This window comes from Schistocerca serialis, chromosome 2 (assembly GCF_023864345.2).
Source record: "Schistocerca serialis cubense isolate TAMUIC-IGC-003099 chromosome 2, iqSchSeri2.2, whole genome shotgun sequence".
NCBI classification, from domain to species: Eukaryota; Metazoa; Arthropoda; class Insecta; order Orthoptera; family Acrididae; genus Schistocerca; species Schistocerca serialis.
The window spans coordinates 304097798-304125741 of NC_064639.1; positions in this window are offsets into that span (position 1 = coordinate 304097798).

Sequence of the window (27944 nt, forward strand, 5' to 3'; positions counted from 1 at the left end):
ATGATAGCGCCCGTTGAAGCGTAAAAAGCTTGGCAGTTAACGATGTCGGTGCAGGATTATATCGAATATGTCCGTGTGATTAAAGGACAGTCGGTGATGGCAATAAATTTCAGGCATTCGTAGCGGTATCGGCTCATGAAACACGGCGGGACTCATCTATGTTTAAAAACCGTTAATAGGTTTCCTGGGAACTGCTTTACGACTGCACTCCATCGGTTACGCTTGCTTGACTTGTTTCTAATTAATGGTAGAGGAGAAAGGAAAAAACAAAAGAGACCTTAGTGAAGCGTGCAGCAGGGAAAGTACCGCTTCATACTAAACTGGTGAAGCCACAAGGGAAGTCTTGCTCCGCGTGTCCATAATGCGCAGCTGCTGCTTATAAATTCAGAAGGAACGAAGATCAGGGTTTAACGACCTGTCTTCGACGACGGGGCTATTAGAGGCGGTATCCACCCTTGGTGGGGGAAGGCAGGGGATGGAAATTTGCTGTGCCCTTTTCAAAGGAAGAGCAACCTAGATCTAGGTTTCCGGACGGGTATTCGAACTGCCGTCCTGCCGAATGCGAGTCCAGTGTGCCACCATTGCGCCACCTCGCTCGGTTTGTAAATTTTGTGTTAGAAGAACTGTCTTTTGACGTCTTCACTCACGGAAGTCGTAATACTGACAGATTATCGAACTGTCGGTCGAAACTGAAGTATAAAATTACGTTGCTAATGATCTGTTTACTACGTACGTTCATATTTATTAGGAGTAATGTTTCTCTTTTGTTGCCACATTTCGTAGGCACAAATTAAATATAAAATGTGAATGGTTTGTACGATAATGTAATGAATGCCAAAAATTGAGACTGCTTTCTTAAATTTCCTATTAAATTAGAAGCACGGTTTCTAGCTGGTGTTAGTCTTGGCAACGTGTTACAGTAGTTCTTATTCCATATTTGTATACAATTCATCGAAAAGTAGTATCAATACGCGCTGTATGAACGTTATTATCCATGGTATACAGTATCGAACCGGTTTTAACGAACAATTTAACGACCACTCAACGGCAATGACGTGTTTTGTCCCATAAAATTCAGCCCAGTTCGATACTGTATACCAGTTTGCACTCACAGTTTTGCTTCCTCATTTGCCTCCTATGACGTCAAAGTAATGGTTCAAAAAATTATTCAAATGGCTCTAAACACTATCGGACTTAACATCACCGGTCCCCTAGACTTAGAACTACTTAAAGCTAACTAACCTAAGGACATCACACACATCCATGCCCGAGGCAGGATTCGGACCTGCGACCGTAGCAGCAGCGCGGTTCCGGACTGAAACGCCTAGAACCGCTCGGCCACAACGGCCAGCGTCAAATTAATGGCATTGCATATAATCACATGTACCTGAATACGAAAAAACTTTCGCTGTACCTACGGTGGCCCAGATTGAGGTGCCGGGCTATGTCGCAAAGAAACAGTAATGATTAAAAGATAGAAAATCCAGGATGGAATAATGACGATATTATGAAAAGGATAGATTGCTACTCACCATATAGTGGAAATGCTGAGTCGGAGACAGGCACAAAAAAGGAATGCTAAACAAGTAAGCCTTCTGCCAGAATGCCTTTTTCTCACTTAGAAAACACACACTATCGCGCAAATGCTGGTCACAAACAGATGACCACTATTTCTGCCGTCGGCATCCAGAGAGAATGGACATGTATGTGTGAAATATGTTTGCGTGATTTTTGTGTGTGTGTGTGTGTGTGTGTGTGTGTGTGTGTGTGTGTGTGTGAGAGAGAGAGAGAGAGAGAGAGAGAGAGAGAGAGAGAGAGAGAGAGAGAGAGAGAGTGAGTGTGAGTGTGTGTCGTCTAATTCTGAAGGCCTTTTTGGGAAAACCTTACTTACTTAGCAGTCATTTTATTGTGCCTGTCTCCGATTCAGCATCTCCACTGTATGATGAGTACCAATCAATCCTTTTCATAATACAGTTACTGAAGATGCTAGGTTGCCAGTCCCTGGCGACTTCTTACTGCGAACTTCACCTTGCGGAAAACTCCCTGCGAGTGAAAGTTCTTGCGCACAAGGCTCCGTCGTAACGGAAATGACAGTTTGGCGGTAATTTGTAGCTTATTAATACCATTACTTATTGAGCTGAAGAAATCGGTGAAAAATACATTTGTACCTAAGGGAACGTTATGTTGTCGTCACGTCTAGGTCGCCTGGAGAACACGTATGCTAGTTGTGTGATTAGGAATAAAAATTGTATGTCCAGTAGTGTTAACATTAATCACGTATACATGTTCTGTAAACTGAGTCGTTTCGCTTTATTTCGATAAAAGAATCTTTAAATGATCTGTGGAACATGTACCTAACTATCTGACTGACTAAATTTCTTATTTAATAACTGATAAAATTTTTCATTTAATGATTAGATTTGTTATAATCTTATACTTAATTCTAAGTGTTTACTGAATATTAATATAGTATCGCTAGCTATTGACAGAGCGGCTTCACGTGATGAAGGCTAAGTCAGTTACAGTAAGTGTTTTAGTTCTTGAGGATTTCTTGTGAGGGACGACACGGAATGTTATTGAAAGAGTGCGGGTTGGCGAAAACATATATATTCTTAATATGGGTTTCCTCGTCAAACTATAATTAATTGGTAAGCTTTTTATGTTAATCTTTTGCAAAACGATTTTCAACGCATTCACACAAGATTGAACAATTATTGTATGCTTGTAGAGAGTTATGTATCTAGCGGATATATAGCTTAGACTAACTCAGACTTCACAAGATTTTCAATGTCGTTGTCACTGACATTCTTGTCATGAATTTTCATTGGCGACTTTTGTTGTTTTGTACTCCAAAGCTGTCCTTGACAATCCGTGTTGTGTCGGTAGCTCCACGTTGCACCGCTTGTGGTCAGGGGATGTCCACTGCCGAAGTCCAGATGCAACACGTCGTTCAGGAATTGTGCCTCAAATAAATAATTAAGTACAGAACAAATATTTGAACTGATACAGAAATGACGTACTTGTGTAGCATTTAAACAGCACAAGTCTTACAATAAAATTAATCGTCGACGCGCTTGCTCATTTATAGATGGCAAGAGTACAGAAAAGAACGGCTTTAATGCTTACAGGAAAAATTCTGTACAGTCACATTATCTTGGGTGGAGAGGCATCTACAGACGTAGAAGTAAGTTCAGACGCGACCGATAGAAACATGTCGAGACTCTTATTAGTGAGACTGTGTATTAATTACCTTAATAGTAACTTCAGACTTTTTTGCAGATGATGGACTTACCTGTAACGAAGCACTCTCTGAAAACAATGTAGGAATACTCCAGCAGATCATGGTAATATTTGAAACTGGTGCAAAGATTGGCAGCATGCTTTATATGTACACAAAGGTAAAATTCTGCACTTTACAAAGCGAAAGAACGTGGCACCCTTTAACCACAACATCACGAGTCACCATTTATGAGGATGGATTTATGAGGAGGATGGATCTACATTACCACATTTATGATGGTGCACATTTTAATTTTGTTTTTTCACATGTGTAATGGAAACTCAGTAATAGAACTACAATTCTTGGCCGAGCGGTCTAAGGCGCTGCAGTCATGGACTGTGCGGCTGGTCCCGGCGGAGGTTCGAGTCCTCCCTCGGACATCGGTGGGTGTGTTTGTCCTTAGGATAATTTAGGTTAAGTAGTGTGTAAGCTGAGGGACTGATGACCTTAGCCGTTAAGTCCCATAAGCTTTCACACACATTTGATTTTTGATACAATTCTTGATAGAGAGAAAACTACTTTGTATGTGTCTTATGTATTTAAAATGGTTAATTTGGGTATTGTCTTGTTTTGTGGTTGAACATATAGGAATTTTTGAGTCAGCAGGTCTCTAAATGGGCTAAATTGCATGTAGTAGATGTGAAGTGTAAAAACGTTGACCACCTGTGCTGTAACGCAATGGGAAGAAACCCTTCTACCTATCACTTGCGCCTTGGTCCCGCATTTTGCGCGGGGTTGGCATGTTAATTTGAAGGGGTGGCCGGATGCCCTTCCTGCCGCCATCCCGTACCCCATCTGTCTGCGTCTAGTGTAAATCATGGAAAAGTGCGGATGTGTTTCAAATGTCTGTGAGTCATGTAACTGAGGTGGAACGTCGGAACCAGCCCGGTATTCATCTAGAGGGATGTGGAAAACCGCCTAAAAACCACATACAGGCTGGACGGCACATCCGGCGGGCGGATTCGATCCGGGGCCGGCGCGCCTACCCGAGTCCAGGAAGCAGCGCGTTAGCGCTCTCGCTAACTTGGCGGATCAGAACGGGAAGAAACCCTTATATATGCTTATTGTGGTACCCATTGCTCGAACTTCACACTGATGGTCGGCAGAAAGATGTAGATGTGGATGTTAGATGGATGAAGGTTGGCTTGGAAGTAATCGATATCGGCTGAGTCGGAATGAATGCAGAAGTCAAGGGCGCGATGGTGGCGGAGTGCGAGCGTTACGTGGCCGGCGTTAACCTGGGCCCGGCTGGACGTTGCGTTACGCAAGCGGCCGCGGCTTCGGCTGTGGCGGGGCGCGCGCGACTTAACCTTGCGTGTGAGTCAGCGCGCCGCACCGCGCAGCGCCGGACCGCGGCTGCCAAGCGTCTGCTGGCCCGCTCGCCGCTCGCTCTCCAGGCGCGCGAGATCTGACACCGCTGGCCCAACAGCCGCTCTGCTCCGCAACCACCCACGCTCCAATTACGGCTCGCATCTCCGGTTAATCTTTCGCTTCGGCTCCTAGGCGAACGCAGGGTACTTCCTGACCCGGAACTAAAGCCCCTGTTAAGCCCGTTTTACACGAGCGACTTTCTGGAAGCACGTGTGCTTTTCGTGACCTCGTGTAAATCAGCGACCTATGACGACACGAGTGTGTTTATGACACCAATTAGCTACAGACTGCGCCGAGTGCGTACTATTCCTGAGTATGTTGGACGTTACGCATGCGCAGAGACAAGGGGCTGTTGTGACGTCTGCTAACATCGGGATATCACCTATTCTAGTCAAGCCCACTCCTATTATGGAAATGGATTTTGCGTTTTCGTGTCTTTTTAATATTTTTTATGTTGTTTGTTTTGTTTTCGTGGCACACTGAGAAGATACACAAGGTGTGAAAGCAAGAAGCGTTTACTTTTTACACAGAAAAAAAACCTCACCACGCATGAATAAGAATGTAAGCAGATGAACGCGTTGTACTGAAAATTATTTCAGCAGTGAAAGAGAATTATTCGACGAGAAAAATAACTTTCGTTATTTGGCACGTCCCTGCCGCAGTGGCTACACCGGTTCCCGTGAGATCGCCGAAGTTAAGCGCTGTCGGGCGTGGTCGGCACTTGGATGGGTGACCATCCAGGCCGCCATGCGCTGTTGCCATTTTTCGGGGTGCAGTCAGCCTCGTGATGCCAATTGACGAGCTACTCGACCGAATAGTAGCGGCTTCGGTCAAGAAGACCATCATAACGACCGGGAGAGCGGTGTGCTGACCCCACGCCCCTCCTATCCAAATCCTCCACTAAGGATGACACGGCGGTCGGGTGGTCCTGGTAGGCCGCTCGTGGCCTGACGACGGAGTGCTTTTTTTTTTTTTTATTTGGCACGTCGCAAGAAAACAAGATACAAAGGATAAAGCAAAAGGGCGGTATTTACAGCCTGCTCCATATTGTCTGAGGTGTTTGCCAAGTATATATTATCTCGAGCAAATAGATATATATGTTCTGAAATGTTTGGATGATGTTTCTCCTATTCTTTCAGTTTTCAGGAGTGTAGAGAATTTCCCATACGACCTTCGTCAAGAACTTTCACCATGAATTCTGCCTTGGTTATTAATAAGCCCTCATTGTTTGTTCCTACATTTTGTTACTTTATTTAGATTTTTCCGTAAAAAGCATGCTCGCTCACAACTTCACTTTCACTGCTCAGATGCGAAACGGCACGGCAGACAGACCTCACATCGCCGGCAATTTTGGCGCCGACGTGCAGACGAAAATGACCACTCAAAACAAACGAGACCCAAAACGGGCGCTGCAGTAGACGCACTTGTCACGAGCGACTCTCTTGTCCCAAATGACTGTTCCTGACAGTGAAGTCTACTGCAGCGCCCTTGGCGTGTAATCCCTGTACCGAGATTCGCTTGTTACGAGTCGTTGTTTTTGTTTACAAGCCGGCGCAAAAACTGCGTTTGTTGTGAGTGCTGTCTGCAGCGCCGTTTTGGTGCCCCGAATGGTGAAAAAGTCGAAAATTGTAAAAATATTAAAAAACTAGCGGTGGCAGTAGTCTATTAATGACCGAAACAGAATTCATAGTGGATCTTCTGGACGAGGAACACGCGGTCTCATCTTTATTCTTCTATTTCTTGTGCCTTTGTCCTGAATCGGTGCAAGACAGGCGTGATTATCAACTATATGCCCTCGCAAAACTATGGTTTGTCAGTTTTGGTACTGTGCATAAATAACGTAGTAAATGGCAGGATTACCGCCATTGTTGGTATTATTAGTAGGGAAAGAAACACAAACCAATCTGTGAGAGAGAAGTGGTTCAGCGTTAGTCCAATGTGTATTTTATATCCTTACAAAATGTAAGTTGCATTTCATAAATAATAAAAATTAGTTGACATAACGTCAGTGCTTTTATATAACCAAAGCAGTTACTTTTGATACAAGTACAGTTTACAAGCACAAACACAAGAATATATATATTCTGATATGGTTATTGATAAATGCAAAAGTTGTTTAGCAATACAAGAAACATATTTTACATAAGCTCGTCGAAGTACTGAAGCGATGTTGATATGTTTTTGTTTTGTGTTTTTTTAATTTTACCGTTTTTTACGAAACCGCTGCGTTTTCTAGCGCTACGTGAAAAAATCTGTAATTTATTTTTAATAACATCCCTCTGTTTCATGTTACAGATGAACAGTTTTCCAATAAAATCTGAATTAAACACTGAGAATTGCAATTTAGCTATAAATACTATTTAATTTTAAGTAACAGACAGAAGGATAACTATATAGAACAAAAATGATCCGTAGGTAACGCTGCCCATTATATGTCGTCGCTCAGTTTCTAGACGATTCACCGCTTCCATTTTCTCGGGGAACCAAGGAATACACTAGTCGCAACCGCAAACAAAGAGATCGAAATGAGGTGACGGCCCATGGTTGCAACACACCTAACGTACAAGTAACGCGGTTGCGACGTCAACTGACCAAAGTTAGTATGAAAACTGCCGTTGCTTTTGATAGTTTTACAGCTGTTATTAACGGATTTGGCATGGTTCATATTTTAAAGGATGGCCGGATACCTCTGCTATCACCACCCCGTTGTTCCCTGGGACGTAATATGCGTAACCCAAATGCTTGTGAGTGAGTGTTTTGTAAATGTTAGTGAATCGTGTAACTGAGGCGGCACTTGAGTACTAGTCTGGTATTCATCTAGTGGGATGTGGAAAACCGCCAAAAAACCGTGTCCAGGCTGGCCGTGACACCGACCCTCGTTAATCCGCGGGGCGGCGTCGGTCGGGGACAACTGCACCTCCCCGTTTTGGAAGCGGTGCTTTAACACGCACAACTACCCGGGAGAGTTGACAAGCATCGAACGGTAAATCCTACAAACTACTGACAAACGAAAGAATAGTACGTCTTATGATGAAATATAAGTGCGCCTCGGTAGCTGCGAGGTCAGCGCGGCGGATTGTTTACCGAAGGGGTCCGGGTTCGATTCCTACCGGCTAGGAGATTTTCTTCGCTCGGGGTTGGCCGTTGCTTTATCCCTACGTTCGTATCGTCACAACTGACATTCCACTATTCAGATTACTGTATCGACACGACCCGAAAATCAAAAAAATTTTTAAAAATATGACGCAATCACTTTGAAGTGCGTATCGACCTAATGTTTAAAATATTTCTGGAATCCAAAACAGAATTTGATTGCAAAATTTTTCCTTTGTTTTATGATCGGTTTTCGTCTACGAGATCATCATGAGATGTGTCTGTCCTTCTAAACTAGTAAACAAAGCATTAAAAAGCTTGTAACCGACATGGGCACCTTGAAAAGTTGTAAAAATGTAATAAAACTGTGGTAAACTCTGCCAGCATACTCACGAACGTTATCGCTGACCCTAGTCTGCGAGTCATTTGAGTATATCACGGCTTTACTGCGTTTTTATGTCTTTTCACGGTGTCCAAATGTCGGTTAGAAGTTTTTCAGGTTCTGTTTACTAGTTTAGCAAGATTGACGCATCTGATGATGATCTCGTAGATCGAAACAATCGTAAAAGAAAGGAAAACTTTCGCGCTAAAAGACTGTTTTGAATTTCCACAAACGAAAAACAATGTTTAGAAGGCAGTAAGAAGTGAGTTTTTGTTTTGTGTCCTGTCTGTGGCGTGTTGCCTATCGGGAGGTCTTGGGTTATACCGGCTAATAGTTTGAAAGTTCACCTTCCCGAACGAGGGTGCGCAGAAGTTTTAAAATCGACAAAGTTGCAAATCCCCACAGAAGGGGCCGAAATTACATTCCCCGATAGCGCTATGTTCAATATATTATTCAACATATTATTCGCATCTGACTACGCAGGGTTTCCAGAACTTTAAGAGTTCGTGCCAACTCACGACTGCTGAAATTTTAACTCCTCGCGAAACCTTTTTCAGTGTAGATCACCGTCACTTCAACCGTAATACTGATACATTCCTAGGTACAAGAAGAAGTATACTATTTCCGCTGTAGCTCAGATGATACATATTTTTCATAATATTATCCAGTGTCTGCGCTGTATTTCGCTTTCTAACCTCAAGTCGTATTCCGTTTCAGTCCACAGTTATCAAGCAGCCTTGGCCTGGCGCATCGATCTTTAGTCGATGCCATACAAATAAGAACTGAAAACATTATTAGAATTCATTTCATTTTCTTCGATAGAGACGACAGTATGTTCTTCGGCTGTCATCGGATTGTAGCGCCGCGTACCTCAGAGGTAAAGCAAATGTTAACGGGCGCAATGGGCGATCCGTTACAAGTTTTCCTTAGAAGTGCTAAATAGCTTCCGGACCTATTTTCCTCCTCCAATTTAGCTCAGTTTTAACTGTTGAAACAATTTTCATTAAATAGGTTTACTCTATTTACGTTTTAATTTATGTACAATATAACGAAAGTAAGATCGGAGTGTTTCAGTTAAGCGTAATACGATCCCTTACGCACCCTGTATATACAAACAATTTATGAGACTGAATGAATTAGTAGCACTATAACATTGTTCGCTGACAACGGTATTGCGTACAGGAAATCATCGCTACTGGATGATCTTAAAGCAGTGCAGAAAGACTGTGACAAAATTTCCGCTTGGCGTAAAGAGAAACAGCTGTCACCGAATGCTAGATAATGGTTTTTACAAAGATCCCGTTTAGTACCTGATAACAAGATTAGTGTAGAATATCCCGAGCATGTAAAATCGTATATCTATTTAGGGATAATACTAAGAAGCGAAATGAAATGGGACGATGATGTCAAAACAGTGTTAGGGAACGGGAACGAAAAACGTGGATTTGTTGGAAGGGTTTTGGGACAGTGCATCAACTTATCTCTAAAGGAAATCGGTTGCAAGTCGCTAGTGCGACCAGTTCTATAGTATTATTAGTGTTTGGGTGCTTATCAAATAGGTATCGAATTCAGGGATACGCAGCTAGGGTCGTAGTAGCACGGTACAGCCCATACAAGACTGTAATAGGAATGCTCCGAGTATTTAACTGTGAATCCTTGGAAGAAAGACGACGTAATTTTCGCGAAATCCTGTTCAGAGAACCTGTATAAGAAGAAGATTGCACGACCATTCTGCTGTCATCGTCGTATATCTTGCAGCAGGAACCACGCGAGTAAGGTAAACCTGTTAGGGCACGCATAGTGGCATATAAAAACTGACATTTTCCTCGCTCGGTAAGAATGGAAAGACTTCACTGTTGTGCACTAAACTGCCTGACGTTTGGAGTGTTCCGTGATCTATGCACGAGAAGTGCTCTGCGATGTACGAGGAAGTTGCCTACATTCTGTTAAGAGCACTGACCTTCCGTGTTACCACACAGGGACAGTGGCCGCCTGACGTAACACAGCGTGTGGCAACGGAGGGGAGCTTCGCGTGGTTTGGAATTTGTGCCTTGTTCACTGTTTTCCCAGGCGTGGCTAGACGACAGCTCAGAGACCTGTCCACAAATCATTGTGCTTAGCGACAGGTCCATACTGATATGTCCATCGGTACAGTGTAGAGTTGAACACCTCCCGAATATTCTCCCAACTACTTGGTACCAGCGGATGTACGGAACGTCTTGTGAGCGCCTTTGCTCGTCGAAATCAGGATAGAAGACGTTAAACTTTGCTAATGAGTAACTGGAAAGCTGTTAGTGAAGTTATTTCTACCGCGAAGTCCCGACAGAAACTGCGACGCGTGCCCATACGAAGCGCGACGCGCTCGATTACGTAATGGCTCCGCGATCGGCAGAGCAAACATCGGTGTACCTTCAGCGTATTTATAGTTGGGGAGAAGTTGTGATAAGGGTCGCCAACGTCTGCTATACGTGTCCCGCACGATCTCGCAATCATCCAGGATGATGATCGCACCACTTGTACTTGAGCATTTGTTAAGCCCCACTTTGAAAGTTAGTTAATATGGTCATGGGTTTACTACTTTATTCAGTTTAAGGAAATAATTTATGTTAATTACATCCATCACCTGTAAAAACTGGACTTGAGACCGGCATTTGCAGTTACTATCAGATAAAAGGATTCGGTGCGCCAGCTACGCGAATGTAATTAAAGTGTATTGTAAAATATTTCATTTGACCCTCTCATATACCTCAACGCGCAGAGCGCTAGTATGCAAGACAGGGAGTTCGTGCGGCTGCGGATTAACAGCCGTTGGTCACCTACACGGCCAGCCTGGGTTCGGGTTTTTACCAACGTTCGGTTTGGCAAATGTTGGGTTCGTCCCCAGTCTCCTCTTCAGAAAGCACGATAAGGCACGGAACGAAGTCTGCTAAGGTAGGCGGCGCACGAGAGTTCCCGGTCATAGGTTGACTAATGGCTGTACTAGAAGGAAAGGCATCCGGCACAAAGCTAAACATTGCCAAACATTGGAGACCGATGACAAAAACTCAAAACTCTGTGAAACAGAGATGTGTTATAGCTATTATTTCTGCAAAATTTATCTTATTCTGCAATGCAGCTAAATTTATTGCAGTTGCCCTTTACAACACTTATTCTGAAACAATAAACGTACTTTCATCCGACACCAAGATTTAAAAAGAAAACAATAATATGACCGTTGCATTAATAATTATTTCAGAGGGTCTTTCCTAGGTGTTAGTTATTACAAAAACCTCGCATTCAGGTGATGAGAAATGAACGATATCAACTGCGCCTAATGTTATCGTCTGCCCGTAGCGTTAATTGAATGCTGTTCGGACCAGGGGAGGGGTGGGGGGTTCGGTTCTCCCCACTCTTCCATACGTTCTCAGCTTCCCAAACCTTCGAACCGCTACTTCTCATTAGATACCTGCTTAAATGCCATCAAAAGGCAGAGTGCATACAATCCCAGTCTTTCAACCGAGGAAATCCCTTGGTAGCACTGACAAGGGAACCTCCCCATCGCACCCCCCTCAGATTTAATTATAACTTGGCACAGTGGATAGGCCTTGATAAACTGAACACAGATCAATTGAGAAAACAGGAAGAAGTTGTGTGGAACTGTGAAAAAATAAGCAAAATATACAGACTGGTCACCAGTCATGGCCACATAGGCAACATAAAGGAGAACGTGAGCTCAGTAGCGCCGTGGTCCCGTGGTAGAGTGAGCAGCTGCAGAAGGAGAGGTCCTTGGTTCAAGTCTTCCCACGAGTGAAAATTTTACTTTCTTTATTTTTGCATAGTTATTATCTGTCCGTTCGTTCATTGACGTCTCTGTTCATTGTAATAAGTTTAGTGTCTGTGTCTTGCGACCGCATCGCATAACCGTGCGATTAGTAGACGAAAGGACGTGCCTCTCCAATCGGTACCGAAAACATTTGATCGCAAGGTCAGAGGTCAACCGATTCCTCCACAGGAAAACACATCTGATATATTCTATACGACACTGGTGACGGCATGTGCGTCACATGACAGGAATATGTTGTCGACCCACCTAACTTGTACACTTGGCGAATGGGTAAAAAGATTCTTCTACCTTGCCCGATTTAGGTTTTCTTGTGGATATAATAATCACTCCCAAAAAAGTGATGAAAACATAAGTTTGTCACATAAACTGAAAATAAAAAATTAAAGATTTCACTCAATGGAAGATTTGAACCAAGGACCTTTCGATCCGCAGCTGCTCACGTTACCACGAGACCACGGCGCTGCTGCGGTGCCAGTGTCCTTAATGTTGCCTATCTTGCCATGAACTACTCAGTTTGTATATTTTGCTTATTTTTTCACAGTTCCACACAACTTCTTCCTGTTTTCTCAATTGATCTGTGTTCAGTTTTTCAAGGCCTATCCACTGTGCCAACTTATAACTAAATCTGAGGGGGGTGCGATGGGGAGGTTCCCTTGTGAGAATCGAACCCGAGTCCTCCGCTTGATACTCAGACACGCTGGCCACTCTGTCATGGAACTTGTGTCAGTTATTACTTTGACAAAAATAGAAATTTGGAAGCGGATTTTTTATTTGAGTCCTGTGGTCAATTTCTTTACCAGGCAGTGTGTGGCGGACGACCACCAGCAACTACACGCATGGGGGCAATACATTTCCCGCGCAGCGGGCGTGAAGGCGGCCTTAACGCTAACGTCAGAGTGGCCCATTGTAAGTACAATCTCTTGCCTAATGTTATGGGCGTGTCCTGACATGTGGTCAGCCAGCGTGGATAATTCCTTTGGCAAGACGAAGGTAGCTTACCTGCACTCCCGGTTTCGTATTCGTTACGAGACCTCCTCGCGCGTTACCTTCATTTAATTTAGTATTTATAACCATATAGTCACCTGCAGAAGTCCTTTCCTTTTTGCCACAACACTTCACTAATTCCCACTATATCTACCTTCAGCCGATCCATATCTCTTTTTACATACTCTAACCTAACTATCCAGAAGCGATCCAACATTCTACGCCAGTTTTGTTCCTCCTGATGGCAACATACCCCTAAGTAAACACCTTCGCCGCGCGGGATTAGCCGAGCGGTCTTAGGCGCTGCAGTCATGGACTGTGCGGCTGGTCCCGGCGGAGGTTCAAGTCCTCACTCGGGCATGTGTGTGTGTTTGTCCTTAAGATAATTTAGGTTAAGTAGTGTGTAAGCTTATGGACTGATGACCTTAGCAGTTAAGTCCCATAACATTTCACACACATTGAACATTTTAAACACCTCTCGAACATCGGAATGAGGGACTCTTTTTACCTGCGAAATATTTTTCCAAAGAGGATCCATCGTCATAAAGACATGCAATAGAGATGCATATTCGGGAAAATATATGTAATTTTCGCTTGCTTTTAGCGGTTTGCAGTGCCAAGACAGCAATGCCATGTTGTCTATCGTTGCAAGGCCAGATCAGATAATAATCCAGGCTATTACGTCTGAAACTACTGATAAGGCCGTTGCGCGTAGTGTTTCCAGCTCGAAAAATAGAAAAGCAGGACTCTGGGCTATATTTAGCCAGAAATTTTGCCCTAAAAGCTGGACTGCCTAATTTATTTCGAAGTCAGTTGCCAACTGTGAATCGTATTATTAATAATCAGTTACAGTCAGCTCTCTAGCGAGATCAACGTTAACGTGCCTAAATTATTAAAAACTGAGTCAACAGTGCTCCCTGCCGCCGTTGGATAAGCAGCTGAGCAGCAAGTCGCATACTCCTAGCTCACTCGTTTGTTACATAGTTTAATTCTTAATTTCTTTGCGTGTTTTTGGTACTTGCATTGTTTAATTCATAAATTTCGGGCGTATTATAGTATTTGAGAGTTGTAGCATCGCGTTTTAGTACCTGAATAGTGTAAATTCGCGTAGTCGTTTGTCTACTGTTTTTGTTTTGAACGGCCAGTGTCAGTTGGTCACAGTCAGTGTGCTCCCTGCCGCCGTTGGATAAGCAGCTGAGCAGCAAGTCGCATACTCCTAGCTCACTCGTTTGTTACATAGTTTAATTCTTAATTTCTTTGCGTGTTTTTGGTACTTGCATTGTTTAATTCATAAATTTCGGGCGTATTATAGTATTTGAGAGTGTAGCATCGCGTTTTATTACCTGAATAGTGTAATTTCGCTTAGTCTCCTTCCGCCGCCGAGCAGTGTCAGCAGTGCGCAAGTAGCAGCATTACTGCATTTACTAGGCAATCTTGTACTTTAATAACCGTTTAAATTTTGTCGATTTGTTTGCGCTCTCTGTAGATTAGTTCAGACGTTCTTTGCAAAACAGTTTTTAGCATGGATAGGGACTGGAACTGCTGTGTTCGGATGCAGGCTGAGTTGGCATCCCTTCGCTCCCAGCTTCAGGCAGTGTTGGCTTCGGTCACACAGCTTGAGGCTGTTGCCAATGGGCATCACTGTGGGGGTCCGGATGGGGGTTTGTCGGGGACGGCCAGCTCGTCCCACGCATCCCCTGATCGGACTTCGACTGTGGTTGCCCGGGATACTGCCCGCATTGAGGCTGATCCCGCACCTGTGGTAGAGTGGGAGGTCGTTTCAAGGTGTGGCAGGGGGCGAAAGACATTCCGGAGGGCTGAACGGAAAGCCTCTCCAGTTTGTCTGACGAGCCGGTTTCAGGCTCTGTCTCAGGCTGATACTGATCTTCGGCCTGACATGGCTGCTTGTCCTGTTCCAGAGGTTGCCCCTCAGTCTGCAAGATCCGGGCAGTTGCAGAGGGTGGGCTTACTGGTAGTTGGGAGCTCCAACGTCAGGCGCGTAATGGGGCCCCTTAGGGAAATGGCAGCAAGAGAGGGGAAGAAAACCAATGTGCACACCGTGTGCATACCGGGGGGAGTCATTCCAGATGTGGAAAGGGTCCTTCCGGATGCCATGAAGGGTACAGGGTGCACCCATCTGCAGGTGGTCGCTCATGTCGGCACCAATGATGTGTGTCGCTATGGATCGGAGGAAATCCTCTCTGGCTTCCTGCGGCTATCTGATTTGGTGAAGACTGCCAGTCTCGCTAGCGGGATGAAAGCAGAGCTCACCATCTGCAGCATCGTCGACAGGACTGACTGCGGACCTTTGGTACAGAGCCGAGTGGAGGGTCTGAATCAGAGGCTGAGACGGTTCTGCGACCGTGTGGGCTGCAGATTCCTCGACTTGCGCCATAGGGTGGTGGGGTTTCGGGTTCCGCTGGCTAGGTCAGGAGTCCACTACACGCAACAAGCGGCTACACGGGTAGCAGGGGTTGTGTGGCGTGGGCTGGGCGGTTTTTTAGGTTAGATGGCCTTGGGCAAGTACAGAAAGGGCAACAGCCTCAACGGGTGCGGGGCAAAGTCAGGACATGCGGGGACCAAGCAGCAATCGGTATTGTAATTGTCAACTGTCGAAGCTGCGTTGGTAAAGTACCGGAACTTCAAGCGCTGATAGAAAGCACCGAAGCTGAAATCGTTATAGGTACAGAAAGCTGGCTTAAGCCAGAGATAAATTCTGCCGAAATTTTTACAAAGGTACAGACGGTGTTTAGAAAGGATAGATTGCATGCAACCGGTGGTGGAGTGTTCGTCGCTGTTAGTAGTAGTTTATCCTGTAGTGAAGTAGAAGTGGATAGTTCCTGTGAATTATTATGGGTGGAGGTTACATTAAACAACCGAACTAGGTTAATAATTGGCTCCTTTTACCGACCTCCCGACTCAGCAGCATTAGTGGCAGAACAACTGAGAGAAAATTTGGAATACATTTCACATAAATTTTCTCAGCATGTTATAGTCTTAGGTGGAGATTTCAATTTACCAGATATAGACTGGGACACTCAGATGTTTAGGACGGGCGGTAGGGACAGAGCATCGAGTGACATTATACTGAGTGCACTATCCGAAAATTACCTCGAGCAATTAAACAGAGAACCGACTCGTGGAGATAACATCTTGGACCTACTGATAACAAACAGACCCGAACTTTTCGACTCTGTAAGTGCAGAACAGGGAATCAGTGATCATAAGGCCGTTGCAGCATCCCTGAATATGGAAGTTAATAGGAATATAAAAAAAGGGAGGAAGGTTTATCTGTTTAGCAAGAGTAATAGAAGGCAGATTTCAGACTACCTAACAGATCAAAACGAAAATTTCTCTTCCGACACTGACAATGTTGAGTGTTTATGGAAAAAGTTCAAGGCAATCGTAAAATGCGTTTTAGACAGGTACGTGCCGAGTAAAACTGTGAGGGACGGGAAAAACCCACCGTGGTACAACAACAAAGTTAGGAAACTACTGCGAAAGCAAAGAGAGCTCCACTCCAAGTTTAAACGCAGCCAAAACCTCTCAGACAAACAGAAGCTAAACGATGTCAAAGTTAGCGTAAGGAGGGCTATGCGTGAAGCGTTCAGTGAATTCGAAAGTAAAATTCTATGTACCGACTTGACAGAAAATCCTAGGAAGTTCTGGTCTTACGTTAAATCAGTAAGTGGCTCGAAACAGCATATCCAGGCACTACGGGATGATGATGGCATTGAAACAGAGGATGACACGCGTAAAGCTGAAATACTAAACACCTTTTTCCAAAGCTGTTTCACAGAGGAAGACTGCACTGCAGTTCCTTCTCTAAATCCTCGCACAAACGAAAAAATGGCTGACATCGAAATAAGTGTCCAAGGAATAGAAAAGCAACTGGAATCACTCAATAGAGGAAAGTCCACTGGACCTGACGGGATACCAATTCGATTCTACACAGAGTACGCGAAAGAACTTGCCCCCCTTCTAACAGCCGTGTACCGCAAGTCTCTAGAGGAACGGAGGGTTCCAAATGATTGGAAAAGAGCACAGATAGTCCCAGTCTTCAAGAAGGGTCGTCGAGCAGATGCGCAAAACTATAGACCTATATCTCTGACGTCGATCTCTTGTAGAATTTTAGAACATGTTTTTTGCTCGCGTATCATGTCATTTCTGGAAACCCAGAATCTACTATGTAGGAATCAACATGGATTCCGGAAACAGTGATCGTGTGAGACCCAACTCGCTTTATTTGTTCATGAGACCCAGAAAATATTAAATACAGGCTCCCAGGTAGATGCTATTTTTCTTGACTTCCGGAAGGCGTTCGATACAGTTCCGCACTGTCGCCTGATAAACAAAGTAAGAGCCTACGGAATATCAGACCAGCTGTGTGGCTGGATTGAAGAGTTTTTAGCAAACAGAACACAGCATGTTGTTCTCAATGGAGAGACGTCTACAGACGATAAAGTAACTCCTGGCGTGACACAGCGGAGTGTTGTGGGACCATTGCTTTTCACAATATATATAAATGACCTAGTAGATAGTGTCGGAAGTTCCATGCGGCTTTTCGCGGATGATGCTGTAGTATACAGAGAAGTTGCAGCATTAGAAAATTGTAGCGAAATGCAGGAAGATCTGCAGCGGATAGGCACTTGGTGCAGGGAGTGGCAACTGACCCTTAACATAGACAAATGTAATGTATTGCGAATACATAGAAAGAAGGATCCTTTCTTGTATGATTATATGATAGCAGAACAAACACTGGTAGCAGTTACTTCTGTAAAATATCTGGGAGTATGCGTACGGAACGATTTGAAGTGGAATGATCATATAAAATTAATTGTTGGTAAGTCGGGTGCCAGGTTGAAATTCGTTGGGAGAGTCCTTAGAAAATGTAGTCCATCAACAAAGGAGGTGGCTTACAAAACGCTCGTTCCACCTATACTTGAGTATTGCTCATCAGTGTGGGATCCGTACCAGGTCGGGTTGACGGAGGAGATAGAGAAGATCCAAAGAAGAGCGGCGCGTTTTGTCACCGGGTTATTTGGTAACCGTGATAGCGTTACGGAGATGTTTAATAAACTCAAGTGGCAGACTCTGCAAGAGAGGCGCTCTGCATCGCGGTGTAGATTGCTCGCCAGGTTTCGAGAGGGTGCGTTTCTGGATGAGGTATCGAATATATTGCTTCCCCCTACTTATACCTCCCGAGGAGATCACGAATGTAAAATTAGAGAGATTAGAGCGCGCACGGAGGCTTTCAGACAGTCGTTCTTCCCGCGAACCATACGCGACTGGAACAGGAAAGGGAGGTAATGACAGTGGCACGTAAAGTGCCCTCCGCCACACACCGTTGGGTGGCTTGAGGAGTCTCAATGTAGATGTAGATGTAGATGATAATTTGGCAATTAGGATTGCAACTAATTGCTCTTATTTCCGCAGTCACCTGCCTAAGAAAATCTTAATCCAAAAGAAACTAAAAGTCCTTCATTAAACACTGTCTGCCGCTCACTGATAAAATGAAGGCTGTCACGTGCGGAAGCATATATGACATGTTTTCCTAGTGAATGCGCGGGATAGGGCCCGGTAGGAGCTAAGCGCAAGAGGGGTAGGGCGGGGTGTGAAGCGCGTGAGGGGAAGGGCGGGGTGGTAGTTTCTTCGCTGCGTCTAACAATCTTCCCACAAACACGTCACAAATTTTATGCCCTGATGTTTTCTGCACGGTCGTACTGCACCAGTAGGTGGACTACGCCTATCAGAATAGACTAACCGTTTTGCCCCCCACCTGTCCTCACGTCAACACCTGACCTGATTCCTGGGGGTAAATAAGCATTAATGGCTTTAGTATTTTATCCGTCTTCAGCAACTGCAGTCGTGTGTAATGAAATAATAAGAAATCAGTTGCATAACTGGTCACACGACTTGTTGCTTATTATTTTATTACACGTTAATGGCTTGTTCTTGCCACATGTGCTTAGAGGTACTAACCAACCTAAAAATATACCACTTGTAATGGCTATCATTATTAGTCTGCAAATGAGGTAAATACTGATACAATGTTGCTAAAAACGTTCGAAGTCTAGATCGCATAAATAATTCTTTATTTACAACAACCAGTTTCGACAGGCTTTGCTGTCACTTTCAGGTCAGGTCTTTTTAAGACCTAAAGATGACAGCAAAGTCTGTCGAAAGCGATTGTTTTAAATAAAGAATAATTTATGCAAGATCTTGGCTCTATAATGCGTTTAGCAAGCTAAACAGATCTGTTCTTCTGTGTTCTCAAAATGACAAAATTCAATCAAATTGATTTAATGTTCTTCAGGACACCACCCTTAGTCACCAACCGGAATATCTGCACTTACATCCGTTACATCCGGTATATGCTTACGGTATATCTTCTTATACCTCCTTATACACTACTGGCCATTAAAATCGCTACACCAAGGAGAAATGCAGACGATAAACGGGTATTCAATGGACAAATATATTATACTAGAACTGACATATGATTACATTTTCACGCAATTTGGGTACATAGATCCTGAGAAATCAGTACCCAGAACAACGACCTCTGGCCGTAATAACGGCCTTGATACGTCTGGGCATTGAGTCAAACAGAGCTAGGATGGCGTGTACAGGTACAGCTGCCCAAGCAGCTTCAACGCGATACCACAGTTCATCAAGAGTAGTGACTGGCATATTGTGACGAGTCAGTTGCTCGGCCACCATTCACCAGACGTTTTCAATTGGTGAGAGATCTGGAGAAAGTGCTGGCCAGGGCAGCAGTCGAACATTTTCTGTATCCAGAAAGGCCTGTACAGGAGCTGTAACATGCGGTCGTGCATTATCGTGCTGAAATGTAGGGTTTCGCAGGGATCGAATGAAGGGTAGAGCCACGGGTCGTAACACATCTGAAATGTAACGTCCACTGTTCAAAGTGCCGTCAATGCGAACAATAGGTGACCGAGACGTGTAACCAATGTCATCCCATACCATCACGCCGGGTGATACGCCAGTATGGCGATGACGAATACACGCTTCCAATGTGCGTTCACCGCGATGTCGCCGAACACGGATGCGACCATCATGACGCTGTCAACAGAACCTGGATTCATCCGAAAAAAGACGTTTTGCCATTCATGCACCCAGGTTCGTCGTCGAGTACACCGTCGTAGGCGCTCCTGTCTGTGATGCAGCGCCAAGGGTAACCGCAGCCACGGTGTTCGAGCTGATAGTCCATGCTGCTGCAAACGTCGTCTAACTGTTCGTGCAGATGGTTGTTGTCTTGCAAACGTCCCCATCTGTTGACTCAGGGATAGAGACGTGGTTGCACGATCCGTTACAGCCATGCGGATAAGATGCCTGTCATCTCGACTGCTAGTGATACGAGGCCGTTGGGATCCAGCACGGCGTTCCGTATTACCCTCCTGAACCCACCGGTTCCATATTCTGCTAACAGTCATTGGATCTCGACCACCAACGCGAGTACCAATGTCGCGATACGATAAACCGCAATTGCAGTAGGCTACAATCCGACCTTTATCAGAGTCGGAAACGTGATGGTACGCATTTCTGCTCCTTACACGAGGCATCACAACAACGTTTCACCAGACAACACCGATCAACTGTTGTTTGTGTATGAGAAATCGCTTGGAAACTTTCCTCATTTCATCCCGTTGTAGGTGTCGCCACCGGCGTCAACCTTGTGTGAATGCTTTGAAAAGGTAATCATTTGCATATCACAGCGTCTTCTTCCTGTCTGTTAAATTTCGTGTCTGTGGCACGTCATCTTCGTGGTGTAGCAATTTTAATGGCCAGCGGTGTAGTTAACCCTCGTGTTTATGTCATTAGCTTGGAACGGGCCTTCGTTGTGAGTTGTGCAGTTAGTCGCTAGAAAGGCTAGCAGATGCCGGTCAGGTCGGTCTCGCGTGTGTTTGGCCGGACGCAACCGTAAAAGAAGCCGCAACCGTATCCTCATGCAATGTACCACAGACTACAGCTTATGAGGTTAGTGTGCTCGACGCAGTACTACGTCATGGCAGGAACCAACCATTTCTTAAGGGGAAAAGCCTCAAGATATTCGGAAACAACAGCTGCGATGAAACTTAAAGAGTCCAGCCTGGATACGTGCGTGACCAGGTAGACTAATGGTTGAAGGTAAACAAGAAGTGCGGAGTCGAGTCCCGGTTGATACAAATTTTCATTGGTCATAACATATTCGTCATCTCTTTGTACTGGAAAGTAGCACTCTAATGTTTCGCTGTGGTGAGTGGCGTCCTTCACGAAATATCAGCTGGTTTACCGCGAAGGCAGGCCTGTGCGTGCGTTCCACTTGGAGGAGACAACGGGTAAAGGTAGCGGAGCAGTGGTCACGCGCGACCTCCCAGAGAGCGGAGTCCAGGGTTCGTTCCCCAGCACGGCCGCCGTGACTGCGGTCCGGGGTCAGGGCCGGCGGGCTTGCCCTCGCGGCCCGACACGTGGGCCCTCGGTTCCTGGTTTCCCGCTGCGCCGCCGGCCGTAATGAGTTATTAACTGCCCTGCTGCTTGATTGCGGTGCCGGACGCCGTAATGAAGCGTGGGCGGGCAGTTCGCTATATGCGCCTTTTGCCCTCCTCCGATCACTGCTACGTCCGCCCTAGTTGCGTTTCACCGTCGCTGCGTTTACCTCTCATACCGAACACTAACATATTTAACGTAGCTAGCTAGTTATTGCGCTGGCAATATTCACACCGAAATACACTGACGGAAAATAAAATCTGAACACCGTAAAATAATTAATGTAGAGTAATGAAATTTCGGTTCAAAAATGGCTCTGAGCACTATGGGACTTAACTGCTGTGGTCATCAGTCCCCTAGAACTTAGAACTACTTAAACCTAACTAACCTAAGGACATCACACACATCCATGCCCGAGGCAGGATTCGAACCTTCGACCGTAGCGGTCACGCGGTTCCAGACTGAAGCGCCTTTAACCGCACGGCCACACCGGTCGGCAATGAAATTTCGGGACTATGTTTGTCTAGGTGACATATTTAAGTGATTAACATCACAAGATCACAGGTTAATGTAAGCGCGAGATAAGCCGTTGCAAATGTGAAATACTGGTACATTAATAACCGGTGTAACCGCCAGAATGTTGAATTAAAGCAAGCAAACGTTCATACACTCAGTCGGATGTCAGATGTGGGCTGGAGTTCCATGCCTGTTGCACTTGGTGGGTCAATAAAGGGGCGGTTAATCCTCGATGTGGATGTCGCTATAGTTGTCGTCCCATGATGTCCCATATGTGCTCTGTTATAGACAGATTTGGTGATCGAGTAGGCCAAGAGCATGTTGGGTTACAACAGCTTTATGTGAGGGAGCGGTAGCAAGGCTCTTTGTTTTCAACAATTAAAATAAACGCGGGAAATACTGAAACTTCCTGGCAGATTAAAATTGTGTGTCGGACGGAGACTCGAACTCTTGACCTTTGCCCTTCGTGCGCAAGTGCTCTACCATCTCAGCTACCCAAGCACGACTCGCACCCCGTCCTCACAGCTGTACTTGCGCCAGTACCTCGTCTCCTACCTTTCCAACTTTACAGAAGCTCTCCTGTGAAACTTGCAGAACTAGCACTCCTGGCAGAAAGGATATTGCAGAGACGCGGCTTTGCCACAGCCTGGGGGATGTTTCCAGAATGAAATTTTCACTCTACAGCAGAGTGTGCGCTGATCTGGAACTTCCTGGCAGGTTAAAACTGTGCGCCGGGCCGAGACTCGAACTCCGCAAGTTTCGCAGTAGAGCTTCTGTGAAGTTTGGAAGGTAGGAGACGAGGTTCTGGCGGAAGTACAGCAGTGACGAGGAGAGGTCGTGAGTCGTGCTTGGGTAGCTCAAATGGTAGAGTACTTGCTGGCTAAAGGCAAAGGTCCTGAGTTCCAGTCTCGGTCTGGCACACAGTTTTAATCTGTCAGGAAGTTTCATATCAGTACGCACTCCGTTGCAGAGTGAAAATTTCATTCTGGATCGCAAACTGTGTTAAAGTTTACAGTATGCAACTCCGCTAGTAATATATACGATCTGGAGCAGACTGGGCACAGTATCGAGTTGCCCCACTTAAGAAAAAAAATTATGGAGATAATCCATTCATATTTCAGTATCTACATCTATGAATTGCTGTTTGAGTTTTCTGTCGTTTCTGTAGATATTTTCAATTTCGTATTCAAAAAAGTTCTGTTCATCACTTGCTTCATAGGACACCCTCCGTCAAGGGAAAGCATCGGTTTCTTTCTCGTTACAAAATAAAACATATTATAAACTCGCAATATATATGGCTGTTTGATAGAGCGGCACCATATTTATATTGTGTATCAGGTTTAAGGATATGTAGCAATGGGGACAGTAAAACTTGAACAACAACCACCGCATAGATTTCTATCTCCGTCCGAGCTTGTGCTCCGTCTCTAGTGACCACGATGTCGACGAGACGGTAAACCCTAACCTTGCTTCTTCCTTTTCGAAGAGATGGACAACTGTTTGGAGCACTATTATTGCTGGAGGTACCTTTAGCACCCATTGGAGGTACACTCTTCAGTATTCATAAATGGCGCTCATGCAACTCGCTATTGTGCTCTTATTTCGTAAGATATAAAGTCAGTTCTGAATATCGTCTATAACTGGTAACTATACTGCACAGATATTAAAAATGAGTCTGTTTACAAGTAGCTAACGATTGTTTCGCCTCGACACAGTTTCGGTTGTGCGTGATTACAGGTCAGTGACTCGATGCTTTGTTTTTCGCTGAAGCGGAGATATTCTGCTGAGATAAGTTATCGCGGAATTAATGAAGGCAGACAGTGGACGAGTTTCAGGTGCAACCTACATAGATATCGGCGAGGACGTTTCCGCACGGGACCCTACTGTGAAAAATTGCGCACGTCTCGTCTCATAGACATTTGCTAACGGAACGAGATTTGCTTATTCAAAATCAGCGTGACATTGATCGATGACTGGCCGTAGCATTCACAGGGCGCGCGGTCGTAGTGGCATGGACAATGATCGCCAGACGCCATTGCCGGAGGTTGCCCGACAACAATGGTGCACAGCTTGGTCACACTGCGGCCGAACTCCTTCGTCAGTTTTTGGCGTGATGGATGCAACGACGCTTCTCAGCTTGGAGGCGACTCCTGTAATGCGGCTTTTGCTATTTAAAACAATGCCAAATGCATGTCTGTGAGCTACAGTGTACCTCTTTCGAAGAATGTGGCGAACACCATACACTCTTTCCTCAGTCATTGGATCAATCATAAAAGTTATAAGAATATATGATAATGAAGAGAGAAATGTTCCATTAGATACTCGAAATGTTTCGTGCTGACACTGAAAAGCAATCCACTATCAGAAAATCTAGTTCAGCGGAAGAGTGGCTGGTCTCGTAACTATACGGTAATGTTCTTTATATTCATTCTGTTTAATACCCTGTCCAAAAATTTGAAGTTATTATCTTCAGTTCTACTAGAGTAATACTCAGCAGAGTCTCTCACACTAAGACTGGTGTTGCAACGTAATGAGCAGATTAACATTTTAACGAATTTGCTCGTAAATCGTCTGTATCTTTCAATTCACGCAGTCACTTAATTGTTATCGAATCATTTTAACTTATCTGTGGTTAAAATATACTTCACAGTTAATAAAGAAGTAATGTTGCAGATTTGAAATGACAGTGCACCGAAAACAGTTTTATTATAGATGTACATGATAACATTTTCCGAATGAATTCACAGCGTGGAAAAGAAGATATTCCTCATTGGATGAAATCGGAAACCATAATTTTCAGTCCGATATTCTAAATTTTACGAACATCAGCGTCAGAAATATTGCGGCGACTCAAGCTTCGGACCATAGATTTCCAGATATATCCGTGTTAATGATATTTCTCATTTTGAAGATGCCACAAACTCCTTGTAAGTCTCTCAGTCTCTGTGGTAACGTCCCCTGCTTCGATCGTCGAAGACAAAGTGGTTTTAATTCCACCGATCATCATCCACAGTTCGGTTGCACTGAGACCGCGCACGAACTGGTGTACTGACTGGAAAAGATCGCCCAGTGAGGTCATCGGAGTAATTCCCCGATGTTGGTGTGACTGTAACCGTAGCCTAGGCGTGCCACACCTTTCCGCTACGTGCATGTGCACCTTGTTAGTATGGCCTCGACGCAAGATGTCTGCAACCACATTGCGTCCCGGATGATTCTTACGCAGGGTGTACATAAAGTCCGAGAACACTTTCAATTATTTATTGCACAAGAACTAAACATTGTACAGGTGTATACCTATTACATTTTGAAGAGAAACTCTGAATTTTTTTTATAAACATTCGATATGCGAACCATAAGTGACCCAGCAGACGTCAATACGATAATCGAATTCTTGCTATATCCGTCCCAGCATGGCATCGTCGACTGCGGCAGTCGCTTTCCATATTCTCTCCCGGAGCTCTGCTACATCACGTGGTAGAGGCAATACATACACCACATTTTTAATGTGTCCCCACAGAAAAGAGTCACACGGAGTGACATCTGGTGATCGGGGAGGCCATTTCATAAAACAGCTGTCCCCTTCTGCAGCACGACCGATCCATCGATGCTCCGCACCTAAACTCGCCATGTTTGCGACTAGTGTTGACTATGGGCAAATTATCGAACTACGCTGTGGCGATATACATGAAAAAAAATTTTCAGGAATTACTGCAACCAATTGCCGTTTTTTCTTCAATTTTTATTTATTCATGACCGGTTTCGAATCGCCTGGCGAGTCATCATCAGATGATACAATTTAGTTTGGTAGCAATAATTCCTGAAACCTTTAACGAGACAGTCACAGTGTTCCGAATCCGGAATGGATAAAAGTTTCATGAAAAAACTTTCAGGGTTTCTCTTCAAAATGACATATGTATGATATCTGTACAATGTTTGGTTCTTGTGCAATAAAAATGTACTCTGCAGCGGATTGTCGTTATTTTGAAACCGCATAGCGGATTAAAACTGTTGCCATGAACCTGGAGTCTTTCCTATTGCTGTCGGTTCCCTTACCCACTGAGCTATCCACGCACGACTCACGACTTGCCATCGTCACTTCTCTTCCTGGTCTCGCTCCTAGTTTTAAACTGCCAGAAATTTCAAAACAGTGCGCATTCCGCTGTAGAGTGACAAATTTATTCCGGAAACAACACCCTGAGGTCTAGGCTGTCACGCCAGCCGCTGTGGCCGAGCGGTTCTAGACGCTTCAGTCCAGAACCGCGCTGCTGCTACGGTCGTAGGTTCGAATCCTACCTCGGGCATGGATGTGTGTGGTGTCTTTAGGTTAGTTAGGTTTAGGTAGTTCTGAGTCCAGGGGATTGATGACCTCAGATGTGAAATCCCATAGTGCTTAGAGCCATTTGAACCTAGGCTGTGGAAAAGCAAGCCATTTCTCCGTAATATGCTTTCTTCCAGGAGTGCTAGTCCCGAAAGGTATGTGGTGTAGCGTCTGCGAAGATTGGGAAGTAAGTGAGATAATGGCGTTAAGTGAAGCTGTAAAGGTGGGTGTGCGTCGTGCATGGATAGCTCAGTCGGTGAAAGCATTCCCCCCCCCCTCCCCCCCAAAAGCAAGTCTCCAGCCCTACGGTCATGGTCCGGCACATAGCTGTAATAGGTTTGTCTCCACTGTAGAGCTAGGTAACTCACTGTACCGCCATGGCACACATTCCTCTTCCATTCCAGAGAACGAAAGAACCCCATTTATAAAGATATCGCTCTCACCTTGTACCGCAAAAATTATTTCTATCCAAGATTGCAGTTCCGGCCTTATGCTGTTTTCAAGTGGGACTACGCGGCGTTCATTGCGAAAACGGCGAAAGGTTGGCAATGCACACTGCATTGTTCCATCTGAAAATGTTCAAAGGCTTAAACTGCTGTCGTGGAATTTAACTAATTTTAACATTAGAAGGGCAACGATGGCTTAAAAAGGTTAGTATGACTCTGAACATCACCCGAGGAACGGTATTCTATCTGCCGTAGCAGAGTGTGCCTTTTGTGAAATCCTTTCATCGTAAGCAAATCGTAGGCAATACACGTTCTTGGCTGCAGTACTTGTTCCCGCCTCTCGCCGTATGAGGGTACGTCCACCATTGTCGAACATGATGGTTTGGTGGTCCAGGTGTTAATGATGCGGTGAGGTATTATGCTGCCCGGGCGTACTGCGACCCTTTACTCCTCCCCACGAGCGCCTTTTCAGAGATGCGTTCGATACTGGCTTCATTTTTACAGGTGTCAATGTGCGACCGCATCGAATAATGCAGGAGTGCAGCGGGAGGAGCCCTTGGAATGAGAGGATATTCGGCGAATGGACTGACCTGCGTATTCCCCTGACTTAAATTTCATCCAGCATGTTTGGAATGAGTTGAGGAGACGTATGCAAGTACGTCCACATGCACGAACAACCGTCCAGCAGTTGTCAAACTGCGCTGACGCGGGAATGGAAAGCCTACAACAATAACTTACCAACGTTGTGACCAACATGGGAGCACGTTCCAGGGCAAGCATTGTTCTCCGTGGGGATCACACACGCTATTAACAACCATGTTTCGCCTTTTGTAATATCCAGGAGGCAGTCATAAATCGCAGTGACTTCAGTAATTACTGTCTTCGAATAAAAGTGTGATTTGTTCGCCTCATCTCGTATTTCTTTCAATTACCTCCTTTACTGTACTGTAGCAGTTATTTCTGAGTATGGTCCAAGTTCGATCGAGCTGTGTTACATGGTAGTGACGTGTAGTGCGAAAGTTATTTCCGTCCGTGAGTTTTGCACACCAGTGTAGTGTCTTTACAGTTACATCATCGGCTCTATCAGAATTTGCCTGATAGAACTCGATACGTTATACTTGGACAGACATTGCTCTACAGCAGGAGTCTCCAAAATTTTTAGTCCGCGGGCCACAAAGGCTCCTCCACGAAGTCATAAGGGCCAAGATCTACCTAGTGGGATTAAAGCACCCTAGGACTCC